The sequence below is a fragment of the Wyeomyia smithii genome, chromosome 3 (genome assembly GCF_029784165.1).
Source record: "Wyeomyia smithii strain HCP4-BCI-WySm-NY-G18 chromosome 3, ASM2978416v1, whole genome shotgun sequence".
Taxonomy (NCBI): Eukaryota; Metazoa; Arthropoda; class Insecta; order Diptera; family Culicidae; genus Wyeomyia; species Wyeomyia smithii.
This window is the reverse complement of record NC_073696.1, coordinates 804,856-820,657: the sequence shown is the minus strand read 5'-3', so window position 1 is coordinate 820,657 and position 15,802 is coordinate 804,856. Positions and strand designations below refer to the sequence as shown.

Sequence of the window (15,802 nt, the reverse complement as noted above, 5' to 3'; positions counted from 1 at the left end):
CTATAAATAGTAGTGAGTCTAAGCAGTTTAGTTCATCCTTTTAAGAAGATTTATTGTTTCAACAGATTTCTTCCTTCTAAATCGTATTGTGAATAATTCTCTAATTTAAAATAGAATAATGATTGATAATTGGAATACTCAAGATCAGTTGGTCGAAATCGTAGATCAAATGAATGTGATTTATTATCATAACTAGTTTCAAAATTCGGATGCATCTAATTTAGCATTTACATTCGATCATTGCTGTGTAACCAAATATCTCAACACTGGACCAAACACAGCGCAAATCGATGCAAACACGATCCATACGAGCCATCTGCTTAGTCCGGTAAGTGTTGCAGCAAATTACCGTCGGCAAGAATCAATTTCCTCTCCGGATGCACCGAACCGTTCGAGCGCATATCATCACCATCATCGGTACCGCCAGACTAGATTTCAGCAGGCCAGAACATCGACACAGCTCACAACCGTCGTGATTAGCAGCAGTATCCAGAACCGGGCTCAGCATCATTTACAAGTCATTAATCGTAACTGTCTGTCGACTGGACTGGATCGTCTTCTTCCGAAAATGTTCAGCCCACCTTAACGAAGCACCGGACTGCATTCAATCAAACCCGATAGTAAATTCATTCCACTTGTCTCACCTTCACACAGATCGAACGGTAAATCTTCGTCACTAACAGCATTCACGAATGGTTTGATTATCACTCAATCACAACGTTTGATTTACGATACCACCGAGCAAAGTTTGTGGAAAATTCATTTCCCAAATAAAAAAATATCACCGTTTGCTCTACTAACCAATGCTTAAGTAGAAAAATCATTTCCCGGAAAGCCACTTCACTTAATCCATGATAATTTATGATGCACCAGCGGAAGTTTCATTACATTTACTGCCCCTTTCCACCGACCGTACGTTGAGAGCTGCAAATGCGCGCCCGAACAGGCTTTGAACAATCAAACGAACTTTTCGCGATCACGTTGTGTGTGTATCCTTTCGCTTCCACTCCGTAGCGACGAATGAGCGCAGCATCACAATGCGAGCACCAGCAGAGTAGACTATAGCAACCCTTTCTAAGCGAAGAAATGCAAACGTAGAACGAATAATGCACTGCTCACGAGAGAACCGCGATTTGAAAACAAAAAAATACACCTACCACCCACCACCACCCCATCAACCCGCGATGCACAGTAGGAGGATGAGCTGAACGCAAATACAATGCTAAATGAAGTAGAGAGGGAGAAATAGAAGGAGAAAAAGCAAGAGCGAACACAATGTTTCGCATTGTGTGCAATAATATCAAAGAGGGCCGTTGCACTCTCTCATTTCTTATACTCGCTTCTTTATTTTTTGTTTCTCTCTCCGCGCCTGCAGTCGCCGCGCCTGCAGAGAGCCCGAGTGGACCAGACATCGATCCATTTCTCTCCCACACTCTTCCATTCAGCAACCGCGTCGTCGTCATCAGAAGATACGAACTGACGAATTATTTTAAGCAGCATTAAAAATAATCTGCATAAAGAGAGACGGAACGAATTTAGCCGCGAGAAAAGAAGGCAAAAAGAAACAAATGACGCCCAGCTTTAATCGTATTGGCTAATCCGGCTCGACCGCCTTCTCCAACTGCACGACGCTGGTGGTAACCCTCCTGGGTGGGGCGCCGAATGGTTTCGCTCGGGGCACGATGGAGACGCATGGTGTCCAATCCAAAGTACGCCGCGCATGGACATCGCACCGTTGCTTGGTTGGTTGGGTTGCTATGGCAACGGTTGCTGGCTTGCGTTTGCCCTGGTTGGAGTTTTCCTTGCCTGATAGATGTCATCGCTAGTGTGATATCCGAAATCGATAATTTAGCGCTGGATTTTTTTGTATCACAACCGTTATCGTAGAATTCATGGCCATTTTAACCAGCAGTACCTACACCATTTTCAATTTCAGTAACATGAGCGTAGTTTTGAACTCAAGAATGTTTTTCAAAAACTATAGGATGTTGTTATCTATCCCAATCCGTTCCTAGATTCTATTCCGATTTAAATAAACCCAATGGCAAATGAAAAGTATTGTGGTTATATTGAGCCCAGTTGTTTTTCTGGAATCGGATATCCAGTTTTGAAGACATGAACAAATCAACTCCCAGTTTATATGGGTCTAAACCTAAAAATAAGGTACCAATCCTATCAAGTGATACTCTAGAAGTCCGTGAATTCTGAAACTAGATAAGAAGAAATTGAATGCCACTGGAAAAATCATCATGCGACATTCCAATTTACGAAGTTTTTGAAAACTAGACCAATGAAAGCCACATCACATTGTCAACTTCTAGACATATTCTACATATCCTGAGTTTTGAACATGAACCAAAACACTTCGATAGCTCAAATCAATAAGAATCTGAAAGTTATTTAAGAAATCTGGTCCAGTAAAAAGCTAATAGCGATAATAGCGGGAAAAAAAAATTTCCCTAAAAAGATTACTCTTAACCATTGCTGTGAATTTTTTGTGTCCCTCACGGCGAGAAAAGTAATTTAAGACACTGAAAAAGTTATCTTCGTCAAAATCCACTGTACTTTCCGAAAAAAGCAAAATTATTTGATTACGATTGCATTGTAATGTCCAACAGAATCAAAACTATATAATACGCCAAGGAACGATTTTCAAAAAAAATAGTTCAAATGAATCAAAGTAAAAATATATCCGAAAACATATTTCTGTTACTTTAATAGCAGTAAATAAAATTATCCCTGGAAGGATAGTTTACGTCAATTTGACTTCTTGCTTTCAGCAATTTTGCCCATTTTTTTCTAACCGTGCGTCGGTTTTTTTCTCATTTTTTTCTTAATCAATAAAATAATATTGTACCCTAAATCCTGGTGTTTTTTATCTTTCGATGTGTTAACACCTTCATGACCATTCATCGATAATTTAAATTTGCAATTCTAATCATATAAAAGTCGGGAGTCAATTCGACGTATCTCTTTTTACGCACATCCAAATATGACTACACTGATCAACACAGGTTTTGCCGTAGAGCTCAAACAAGAAAAAAATGAAAGATTATACCTATTTGACCAACCATTCCTGTGATTTTTGGTGCCCCTAACCATTTCAATTACGCGACAAAAGCTCCCACCCACTCCAAAGCGAACGTTAACCGTGTGCGTCCTCCTCTAGAGCTCGATAGTAATATTCTAGAGGAAAACTTTCCCCTTCAAAATTGCTACATATGCTGAAACGCACGTTTTCCTGTAATCACCAATGAGGTGGACTCAAATTTTCGAAGTAATCTAGCATCGAACTTTCATATCTTTGCAGACAGAATTAAACGATGTTCTACATTGTTGTAGCCCCGTTAATTTTGCGTAACTTTGAAGAAGAATTTTTTTTTCTATCTTTCAAAATATAGAACTATTTTACTAGATCACAACAAGAAAACTAAGGGTGTAGCACTTAAGCTCAAACTAGATTATAGCTATGTATTATTCCTGTGACAAGAAAGATGTATGGAAATCAAAAAAAATGGTGGATAGCTTTTTCCAGGATCCTTTCAAGTACTGGCTGTGTTGGTGTAGACTAGACTAGACTAAATAGCTATATAGTCATTCCTATGGGTTTTGGTGCCCCTAGCCATTTTAGTTACGCGACAAAAGTTTCCATCCACTCAAACACGAGCGTTAACCGTGCGCCTCCTTTCAATTTTTCATTGAACGGAGACGCCAAGTACATCGTTCTAGGGAACGAGCTTTGGGGGAAATTTGGATCTACAGCTCGATAGTAACATTCCATAAAAAAATTTTCTTAAAAAATGTTGTTACATATAATGAAGCGGTTTTACACTTTTTTTTACACGGATTCGTTTTACATGTTTTTTGACGTAGGACTACGTCTTTGTTTTCTATACTAGATTATATTTTGTGAAGTTGAAAATGAAACTGGCAAATGTTACGTCAGATTTCAAACGATTATAGCAAGCGAACGACTTAATGCATCTTAGTCATTTATATGTCGGTGGATATATAAAATGTGTAACAATTGTTTGATTTAATGTCTAACATTGTTGCTTTGCTGCTTAATGGTGAAAAAACGTGAAAAGTTCCACGTCATGTTTTCCCATACATTTCCCTCGCTATTGGCTTGCGTGTTTTGTTCCGTTTGTCTTTCTCGAAACTGCGTGGCCACGCCCTCATGACAAAAATCTACGCTGAACTCGATACGAAAAACTGCGTGTAGAAAATTCAGCTTCAGTCTAGTTTGTCACACAATAGCGATTGGAGTATAGCTGCTAGAGGTACGCGACATTGAGAAACGAGAGCTGAATACGAGTCATCTTCAAGGCACTGCGGGACATGTTACCTTTATTTTGCATACGGCAGCAACAGTTACCATCGTACGCTGCAGAAAATTTTGCTAGCACAGCTACTGCAGGGCACAGCGGAGAGCAAACTTTATTAGGCGTGGTCAATCAAAATATTCAATGCTACCGATGGTGCGATCATCAGCGTTCTGTAGCACGAATTTCTAACTGAAGCTTATGGAATCGGTTCTTTTCAGAACTATAGATGCTTGAAGATAAAAGTTATGAGAATTTGTAAAATTAGTGTGAAATTTTCATGTATTCATTTATCGTTAGTTTTGCAATAACGACCATCGAATATAAACGGTAGTGTTGCCTATGCACAGTTTATCGCAGCATATAATATACATTTAGTCCTGCGTCACCATTTCATACAGCCTGTATACCTTGTGGTATTTCGACAATTTTGCAAATGACGCTTTTTTAACGTCGTTTTTTTAAATAACGCGATTTTTTCTACACGGGTTTTTTGATTTATCTTTCGTCCTCGCGTAAAACAGTTACATTAAGTAAAAGTAACGGTAACAGACTATAGTATATTTTTTCACGGTTTTCTATACAATTGTTTCAACGACGTTTTTCCAAACAACGCGGTTTTTTACGTCGTTTTTCAAAAAAACGCGGTTTTTTTGCACGGTACGTTTAATCGTGTAAAAAACTACTTTACTGTATATTGCCTTCCATGTGATGAAACTTGTTCACTTTTCCAATGAAAGATAGACTGGCTCTTGTTCTTCAGAAGCTGTGTGCCTGGAAGCTGTGTAGTGCAAACAAACTGCCTTCAATCCCTTGTTGTGCATTTTAAGCTACTCAAAGAGAATAATCTCAGTTGCAATTGCTGTTGAATTCTTAAAAATACAATGAATATAAATGGGAAGTCATTGGAGATTTTAAGATGATTGCCTTTTTAAAGGGAATGCAAGGCGGTAATACAAAATTTCCATGTTTGGAGATGGCAGAAACGGAAAGAAACATTTTGTAAAAAAAAAATGATCTGCACGTGAAGAGTTTATCCAAGGGCAGTATAACGTCAAATACACACAGTTGATTAACAAAAAATATTGATGCCGCGTCTACGCATAGAACTAGGTTTAATGAAGCAGTTTGTAAAAGCTTTAGGAGCTTAATCTCCAGTGTTGCAATACTTACAGCAAAAATTTCCAAAGTTAACATCAGGAAAGGTTACAGGACCTCAAATGGGTACAATGCTAAATGATAAAGATTACTCTGAAATACTAAACGAAACGAAAAATCATACTTGTGGAAGTTTTAAGTCGGTAAACGAAAATTTTCTTGGCAATCATAAGGCACTAGGTTATAAAAAATGGACAGAGACGCTGGTACACAACTACCAAAAGATGAATTGTAGGATGTCTTCGAAGTTTAGTATCCTGGATTCTCATCTTGATAAGTTCAAAGATAATATGGGAGCATATTCTGAAGAACTGAAGAACACGACGAGCGTTTTCACCAGGATATCAAAATTTTTGAAGCGCATTATAAAAAACGCCACCTGATTAAGAGCCAGTTCGCGAGAGGCGCAACCGCCTTTCTGAGGGGCGTTGTTTTGATGTTCTCCGATTGGGCTGAAATTCTCAGCGTTTGTTTGTCTATTCAAGGTAGGAAGTTTTGCAAAATTTCAATTTTTTTCATTGAGGTTAAGAGGGGTAAAACGGCCCTTGAAAATGATATGTCCAAAAACGTCTAAATACTAAAAAGTGCAATAACTCCTGCTAGACTTGATGGATTTTCCTAAAAAATTGTGGTATTATTCTACACTAAGAGTACTTCAAAACGCATAGTCACAATATATGGCAAAGAGGTACATTGACGAAAAAAACGCATTTATCTTTTAAAAATTGTCAATTTTCAGGGTCATCCTACTCTTTTCAACATCGCTAGAGAAAATATCTGAATATGGCGTTTTGTAGAGCAGCTCAAGAGTTTTAATGTCATGTATAAGCCAAGTGTGCCAAATGGGGTAAAACGGCCCTAGAAGGTTTTTTTTTCAAAAAATCGTCAAAATCACTAAACTCACTATAGTTCCTGCTAGTCCTAATTAATTTTATTGAAAATTTGGATTATCAATGTATCTTACCAGAACTACTTACTTTACCAGAAGATACGCAATTTGGGGTAAAACGTTCCTTGAAGATTTTTTTTGTTTTTCGAAAAAAGCCGTCAAAATCACCAAAACTGCAAGAATTTGGGTTAGACTTGATAGATTTGCTAAAAATTTAGATTATTACTCTAAGTTAATACGAACTTAAGGGCAAGATGACAAAAGTGCCAAATAGATTTACATAACGAAAAAAAAAATTTCTTGGAAAATACTTGGCGAGCTTTTATTTGGCATAATATCAATATGCATCTTTTGGAAACTGATTAAAAAGGACTAAAGTTTTCCTTGACTTCAAGAAAAGCTTCAAACAAGGTAAAAGATATTATCGATATGACGGTTGCGAAAATAAATAATTCCAACCGAGTTCCTACTTATCCGTGGAGCAAATAAAATCGTAATTTGCACGATTCCCTGCTATATTCATGTAGGTAAACCTTAGCGTAAAGGAAGACGTTGCTTTGATGAACGTTGAAGAACATCATGAGTATGAATTGTAAAGCATTAGTGTTCGAATTCGTGATTTTTTTAAATGATTGTTAATTTTCATTGATACAACAGCAAACAGAGTAACATGATTTTTTGGCCAACACTCTGGAAAAAAGGGAATAAGACCAATGACAATAAATTTAAAAATAATCAAATTAAAAAGGTGCACATGAAATTTAAACTTATTTGCTTTAACAAAACTCGAAATGTTGCAATCTCTCAGCAACCGTCTCATCGATATCGTCTTTTACAAGGTTTGATGCTTTTCTTGAAACCTAGTAAAAAGTCAAGAAAAAGTTTAGTCCTTGTTAGTCAGTTTCCAAATGATGCATCTGGATTTGATATCAACTAAAAGCTCTTTAGTTGTTTTATAAAATGCTAACATCGGGCACTGGACCTTTTCTGTAGAGAAAATAGCACCCCGAAAATCGCCAAGTATTTTTCAAGAAAAATTTTTTTTTCGTTATGTAAATCTATTTGTCACTTTTGTCATCTTGCCCTTAACCCTTAAAGGCGCACGACGTTAAAAAATCATCTGAAAACATAAAATCTATGTTTATCAGGTTTACTGCCTTAAAACTAACCAATATGCATAAAAAAACTGAAAGATTTTCTTTTTAATATACCATGCAAATATTACCATGTTGTTTTTAAACAACACTGTGACTTTATCGCAGAATAAAGTCTAAACAATTACTTTTGTTGACAGTAACTTTAAACTTGACCTCTTGTTAATATAATTACTGATAATTCAGACATTTTCACTAACCACTAACCTTATTTTAAAAATTTTCCCAAAGACAGTCACCACCAGTCGGGAATCTCGCCATGTTTTTTTTCGTTTCCAAGATTTTGACAGCAAAAATAAAAACAAAACATTCAAATACAGTACTTCCAGCTGTTAAGTTTTCTTCGTTAGAATCTAGAGAGCTGTTCTAATGAATTATATTTCTGAAAAATACTAAAATACGTATATTATAAAACGTTTTTAGTAGTGTTGTTTTAAAACAACATTGCGCATTTAAGGGTTAAGTTCGTATTAACTTAGAGTAATAATCTAAATTTTCAGTAAATCTATCAAGCCTAACCCAAGTTTTTGCAGTTTTGGTGATTTTGACGACTTTTTTCGAAAAAAAATCTTCAAGGAACGTTTTACCCCAAATTGCGTATCTTCTGGTAAAGTAGGTAGTTCTGGTAAGATACAGTGATAATCCAAATTTTCAATAAAATCAATTAGGACTAGCAGGAACTATAGTGAATTTGACGGTTTTTTGAAAAAAAAAACCTTCTAGGGCCGTTTTACCCCATTTGGCACACTTGGCACGCCATATACACACTACAAAACGCCATATTCAGATATTTTTTCTAGCGATGTTGAAAAGAGTAGGATGACCCTGAAAATTGACAATTTTTAAAAGAAAAATGCGTTTTTTTTCGTCAATATACCTCTTTGCCATATATTGTGACTATGCGTTTTGAAGTACTCTTAGTGTAGAATAATACCACGAATTTTTAGGATAATCCATCAAGTCTAGAAGGAGTTATTGCACTTTTTAGTATTTAGACGTTTTTGGACATATCATTTTCAAGGGCCGTTTCACCCCACTTAACTCAATGAAAAAAAATTGAAATTTTGCAAAACTTCCTACCTTGAATACAAACGCTGAGAATTTCAGCCCAATCGGAGAACATCAAAACAACATGCGGTAGCGCCTCTCGCGAACTGGCTCTTAAATGTAACAAGACCGAATAGATTAGTAAAACGGACAGGGGAAGAAGTGAGCATGTAAACTCAAAAAAAATCTGCTGTTTTATTTTCTTTTTTGACTTTGGAAGACGTGGTCGGTGCTACGAACCTGTAAATATTGTAAATTCTTCCGATGTCATATTTATACCTTTAGTCGACTGCACGAATATTCTTGGGAATGGTGGCACACAGCTTCTGAAGAAAAACAGTCTATCTTTCATCGGAAAAAAGACCAAGTTCCGTCACAAGGGACGCAATATATGGGCATGATGGGCTGCGCATGATGAGCATATCTTTCATAAAAACTCGCAAGCTGTACACTTGTGAAGTTAACCTGATCTATAAGTCTTCAACACATAAGTAACTCAAAACAAATTTGATAGAAGAAAAACGATTGTTCCTTTTTAAAATTAAACTATGTCGTTTTCGTACTTCAAATTCATAACGGCAAAAATTGTTTCATTATCACCTTATTATGATTTATAAATTATAAACTATCTCTAAGTCAGTTATTTTGAAAGATAGAAAAAATTCTTATACAAAGTTACGCAACATTGACGGGGCTACAACATTTCAGAATATCGTTTAACTCTATCTGCAAAGTTACGAAAGTTAGATGCTGGATTTCATCGAGAATTTGGGTCACTCCAAACTGTGATTACATGAAAATGTAATCACATTCATATGTAACAACTTTGTAGAAAAAAGTTTTTCTCTAAAATATAACTATCGAGCTCTAGATCCAAATTTTCCCCTAAGCTTGCCTCCTAGAAGGCTGTCGAATAAATAACTTACCGTCTCCACCGATTCAACAGTGAAAGGAGACGCACGGTTAACGTTTGTGTTGGAGTGGATGGAAGCTTTTGTCGTACAATTAAATTCCAGCTCAATCCTGCCTGTAACCTCTTTCCCAGAAGCAGATAGAGTTATACAATTCAATTCCCACAGTCATACGATACTGCATTTAGTCACATAAGCTGTAGTGGTACATTTTCTTGACATTTTTTCGCCAGAATTAAGTGCTGGTACTAGACACCTTGTTTCTCATGGGGAAAACGACTACCGCATGACCTAAAAGAAGCGATACGGTTTTATTTACCTATAGGTAACAGAAACAGCGCCAATAATTAGAAAGCTCGAAAAAGACATGGAAAAATATCAGTAAAGAGAATTAATCCGGGGTTTTATCAGATTAGGTTTAATAAATCAGCCTTTGCAATCGGACTTCCGGGATCGGAATTTCAATTCTTTAGCTAATAGAAAAGAAACATGAACATTCCGATATTGTAATTTTGTTTTAAGCTAAATGTCATAGAAATGCATGAATTGTCGAGAACTGGATTGTATCTAACAAAAAGTTTAAAACATTCGACTTTCAGAAGTCAGAAAAGTTTTCGAACTGGGAGACAGTCAAAAAAAGTTGATTTTCTTACAGAATGATTTTCGAGACAACACCAAATTGCGAGAAAATTTAAATATCAAAGGCTCCCGGGGAGAAAGGGATTAAATTCTAAAAGCAACCCGCTCCTTCCCTCGATACGCTACTGTCTTGAGGTGTTGCCAATTCGGTAAACGAATTAGTACGACATTCCTTCGTATTTGTAACACACATGATTGAAAAAACTGCAACTTGTTCGAAGATAAAAGATAAAATATTTGTTATTGCAAGTGTTTTTTTCTTGCTAGCGATAATCGTTACCTTCTTGATCAGAATATATTGTTTATCACATAAATGGAAATCCTCCCTCTTCCTATCGGATGATTGAGGACGCGCAACTAATCAACACACAATGGGTTTATATTGATTTGAAATTTCGACTTAATTGAACACCGCCTCAAAATATTCGAAATCAGAGCCCTTACCTTATGTTTTATTCTATTGAAAACCCTGTGCTGCTTTACTTCCTACATATAACATAAGGTCGATACTCTGCTCTAACTCTACCCAATAACGGAATAAAAAACATTCTATCAATAATCAGCAGCACTGATTCAATGCACGTTTCGATCATTGAACATCTTCGTAATCATGTGTTCCCCATGTGAATGAAAAATCTTACTACCATAAAAATATCTCACCCTAGTAAAATACCATTATTGACCATTATTTACTACACACAAATAACTAAAGTTAATAATAAAATGAGACATAAAACTCAATTCCAGTGTGCATCATTCCAATCCCGATTCTCTGGCCGGTTTACGCTCACTGTGCATCGCTGCGCTACGCGGAATCAAATCAACGCGCTCGGCCGATGCTTGCTGCGATTACCTGCGCGATAATCAAGGATCCAACCTGTGTGCAAGGCAAAAGCGAACGATGACGGGTGTTTCGCAACCGCGAAAGCTATATGACAAGTGAAATAAAGTAGTAGAAGAAATAAAATTAAAACCGATGCGAACAACAAATGCAACTGACTGCAACGGTTCTCCTCTATTGGTGCTCCGCTCTTCGCGGGCTGATTTTAATTTGCACGCAAAGCTGAAATGCTAATAAAAATTACCTCCATCCGTTACAGGAGTGCGCTGTGCACATACACTTGAAAGTATGCGTGCATGCGTGAGTCGTAGTAGGCTTGGGCCGGCCGAGAAATGCAGTGCAACGCAAAGTGAGGCGTATTTTTATGGACTTTATTTACACTACTGTATTCGCGAGCGATACGTGTGTGACTAAGGGTAGGAGATGCCTTCAAGCAGTTTGGCAAATCTGGTTTTCGAGCTGTGAGTTCCTCTACGGCACGAACTTCAGCGGGCAGTCAGCTCTCGTTAATAAATGGCAAGGGAAGAAGGAAAATAAACGCGGTGACAGTGATAGGCAGGCGGGTAGCCAGGACCCCGAGGCGACTGATGAAAATCTTTTCCGCTACCGAATGCAACGTCTTCTGAAAGCTCGTGTTTCGCAGTAACGAGTAAGGAGCGATCAGGAGGCATATCAATCCGGATTTGTTGAATGGCAGGTTTATGCCAGGCTCTTTTGCTGCCTCAAAACGGGATATTTTGTTGCACAATATCCACCTAACCGATTTTGTGTGTATTTACTATAAGTTTGATGAATTGATGATCCCACGAAATCCACACGCGCCGAATCTCACTGCACTCAATTTCCAAGAGACACTAAACTAGAAGTAAGGCTCCTGGGCTCTCGCTACTTAGAAAGAATTATTTTTTTCTTTGCATAAACAAATTAATTTTAAGTAACAACAAACTAGTTATGTTCTAGAAGTAACCAATCTTGTAATTAATATAAAATTCAATTTTCTAAGAATAAATGTCGTCTTTCTTCTAAAATGCTTACAAAGAATGTAAGTAGTATCAAAACAAAAAAAAACTTTTTATTCCAACTTTCTTCCAATTAAATATTTGCAACTGTACGGTACAATAATTTTATTACAATTCTCAATAAAAATGTATTTCTTCCCATGTACTGAAAAATTGTCCTCTGCAATTAATTAAATAACTTTACCGGTTTTTCCCATGTACAGAGCCCAGTCAATAAAACCTGCCGTCGTTAACCTGAGCGATGAATGGGGTGAAAATAAAGCCATTAGATTGTACGGGCTCCACTGCGTTTCGAGCAAGCGAAAAAGAAACACGCTCACGGGGACAGGTATTGCACTAATCTATACATTTAATACCGACTGTAATAAACACAAATCGGCCGCTTGGCTCGGCATCGTCGTCGCCGCATCGGCTATGGCAAAAATAGAAGAAAGAGCAAATCTTTATGGCACAAACTGCTTCTTTGGAGACAATTGCATCACCCTGTAGCACTGCGGTAGCGCTAGCAACGATTGTAGCAGGAGGCGATCGCCTATTTCGAGTTTTCGCAGCAAAATGCTGCCAGCACAGCATCAACTGACGCGACTCCGATCACAGGAGGCCGCGACTCCGTAAAGCGCAAAATATGCACAACCGGACGAATTATAGCCAGCTTGAGTAGTATTGAAGCGAAAAAAATCCAATCCGCAGAAATCGTCAGATTGCGCGAAGAACAGCTCTGCTGAATAGAATTGTGCAATCACAAAAGCGGGCCAAATGCATTCCGTCCCCCCCACTGCAGAGGACTGTCAACTCAGGCACGGGAGATTTCAAGTTTAGCTGATTATCTGCTCGACCAGATCGAGCTGATCAAACAGCCGATTGTTGAATTCACTGGCCGCTCGTCCAATTTTGGAGCGTCTCGCCTGAAACTTTCCTTTAATTGTACATGTTGTAATTGGAAAATAAAACATGCTATTTACGTACGCAGGTACACACAACAATTTCGCACGCACTGGATCGAAACTCAATTGTCAAGCAGCTGCTGCAGCCAGCAATGCTCCACTAATCAATTCCACGACAGATTTTTCTTCTTTGGTCGAACCAACTTCAACGGTTGACCATCCGCCAGCTTGGGCGGAAATGTCCGCGGTATCATTGTCTTTACCTTTTACACGAAATTCGCTGCAACAACTCGTCACTACTCTAAAGGGGTCGTTCCTGAACCACGTGGTGATTATGCGGAGGACCAATAGACAACGTGATCTTCGTTATAACTCTGAAAATTAATCACCTTTATCATTGAAACACCATTTGTTTCTGGCCAATAATTTCAGTAGAATTCAGAATAACTGAAACTGAAAGCCGAAATCCGACAGATTTTTTTTTTTTTATTGTTTTTTGAGAATAGATCAGGAATCCAAGGAATTTTCTGAATTAAATGGAAGTGTATAAGTATTTTCGATCACATCTGCAGGCCGGAAGTAGATGTCCAGGTACTGGAACAAAATCCAAAACGATGACTCTCGGTTTTCAAAAACTAAGAATAAAGTTACAGAAAAGTCTTCCATTTTTTGCACCGGTAATCGCCTTTTCAAAATTTAGTATGGCGATTTCCGGATTCTGAAAATTTGCCTAAATCTGTCATATACCCTGTCTGTTAGTTTCGCTTTGTTTCTGATGCGCAATGAGGCAATTTCGGAAAGTCGTATATTTTATCAAACGGTTTTTGAGGTGTGACCGATTTTGCACAATATTCAAACGTTTCAAATCGTGTGAGGATAAACGTGATTTCGTTCATAAAACCATCAAGGAGACATCCTCTCTGAAGGACAGTAGATCTCCAATAGGGAACGATCTGCAAGTACAGCGCTGGTCGTTAAAGTCATGAGAGAACGTATCCGGCGGAAAATTGCCACCAATTTGAATATATCTATTAGATCCATCCACATATTTTGGATGAAATCTTGGATGAAATCCGCATGGAACCCAACCGTGCATACTACGACAGCTTCGAGCTGCGTTTGAAGTAAGTGAAACTAGCGAAGGGATGGGTTATTCCAAAACATCTGCTGTTGTTCACTATGGAAAAAGTACTTTTAGTAAAAAATACTCAGGAATGGAAATTGTGATATTTATATATCATTATCAAATTTCAAAATTGTACCCAAATTTATTGAAAAATTTTGCCCTAAAACTCGAAAGCTACTCTGGGAAGAATATAGCTTTTTAACCATTCCTGTGAAGTTTGGTGCCTATAGCCAGTGTAGAAATGCTTCAACTTTCGTGAAAGTGTCGCATAGTAACTGCTCGCTGGGTTCGTCGCTTCAACGTTATGTTTATGAGAAAACTCATGTAACTCTCCGGAGAAATGTTGGAGGCTGGGGGTACCAAAATTCATAGGAATGACTAAAAACCTAGAATTTCATTTTTTTTCTAGTTTGAGCTTTAAAGCCAAACCAGTGTTATCGACCCTTCAAGAGTATTCAAAGCCGGTAATCTTGCTATTTCCAGACTTTCATACAAATATTTGTAGAGAGGCATTTCAAAAGGTAACTAACAAAAGTTTCACGCGAAAAACTGAAAAAACTTCGACACAAAATACTAGAATTTTCAATGTATGATATGCTCACCGAACTCTAATATGTTTGGATTGGGACAAAAAACTATAAAAGTTGGTAGCACTTAAACTAAGCTTTAATGCCTCCACTTGTTCCTTTTTACCCTAAATGTTCTAAAAATTATCTTAAAAAAAAAACTATTATATGTTATAACTTTGCAAGGAAAAGCGCGGGAGATTCGTGGTCTTTGGTTAAAACTTGTGCTTTGTGTGTCCCATCCCAACAGCTTCTTTGAACAACGTTTTCGGGTAATTTCAAGTAACTTACATATAAAATACTCTATACCTTTTAAAATGAATCTGAACTATTCAGTAAAATTTCATATTTTCACATCCTCTAAAACTTAGCTTAATAACAAAATCCTCTCTCTCTCTCTTAACACGAAAAAGTTAGTTTTTTGACGTAGAACTGTGTTTTTCTTCAGCCTACTACTGAGAGGTGTAAATCTCAAATCTTTTAACGGAGGGGGACGAAATTTGTCCCTTTTTGAATGCTTATAAATCAGTTTGTTTTCAACCGATTGTCCTCATTCTTGCAGCAATCCATTGAAAAAAATATACACGCATTCACTCAAATGCAACTATATTAGCAGTAGCGTTGCGGGCTGTGACAGTATCAGCTGGCTTTCTGAATTTGCTTTCGGCTTAAACAAATCATCAGTCGGTTGGTTACATATTCCAGCAGCAGCGCGGTAGAGCAAGCGTTTAGATTTGCCTTTGGGGGCTTCGGCCTTCTTCCCCGCGATAAAGCTCTACCTTGTTTTGGTAACAACACAAGCAGCAGCTTCTCATAAACTTCCCTTCCCTTCTCATAAACTTCCCTTCTCAAACAACCTAACAAGTAATTGAAGATAATTAATTTTTCCTAATGATCTCAAGCGTTAGACTTTGGAAGTAAATGCTTTTCTATTCTGTGCAGTGATGCCATAGTTTTATATGCGAATTCAAAGGCGAAAGCCCTCCAACAGTTCGTTTGCACGAGAAAAAATTACACTTCATATAAATCATTAGAACGCCTTAACAAACAAGATTAATTCGACTTTACAGCAATAATTCAAACTTGAGTCACCAATCAGCATGAACAGAATTTTATCGTCCCACAGCCGCATAGTCGCAATATGATGTAAGATGGTTTATAGTATATATAGTTTATGGTTTATAGTGTTGCGTTTCTGAGAGCACAATAGGTCTTTTTCCGCAGGTTATAAAAATGGAATGCA

The 15,802-nt window shown here is 37.5% G+C and overlaps 1 protein-coding gene across 5 annotated transcripts in view; it reads right to left on the bottom strand.

The window, feature by feature from the left end:
• Positions 1 to 15,802, bottom strand: part of LOC129726745 (uncharacterized) — a 100,902-nt gene that overhangs the window by 19,507 nt on the left and 65,593 nt on the right. Inside the window, exon 1 of one of the 5 annotated variants that reach the window (XM_055683795.1) lies at positions 350 to 1,020. The exons of the other annotated variants lie outside the window; for them this stretch is intronic. The gene's annotated coding sequence lies outside the window, so the exon portion shown is untranslated. Of the gene's footprint in view, positions 1 to 349; positions 1,021 to 15,802 lie in introns of those variants that run through there. 5 annotated transcript variants of the gene reach the window in all.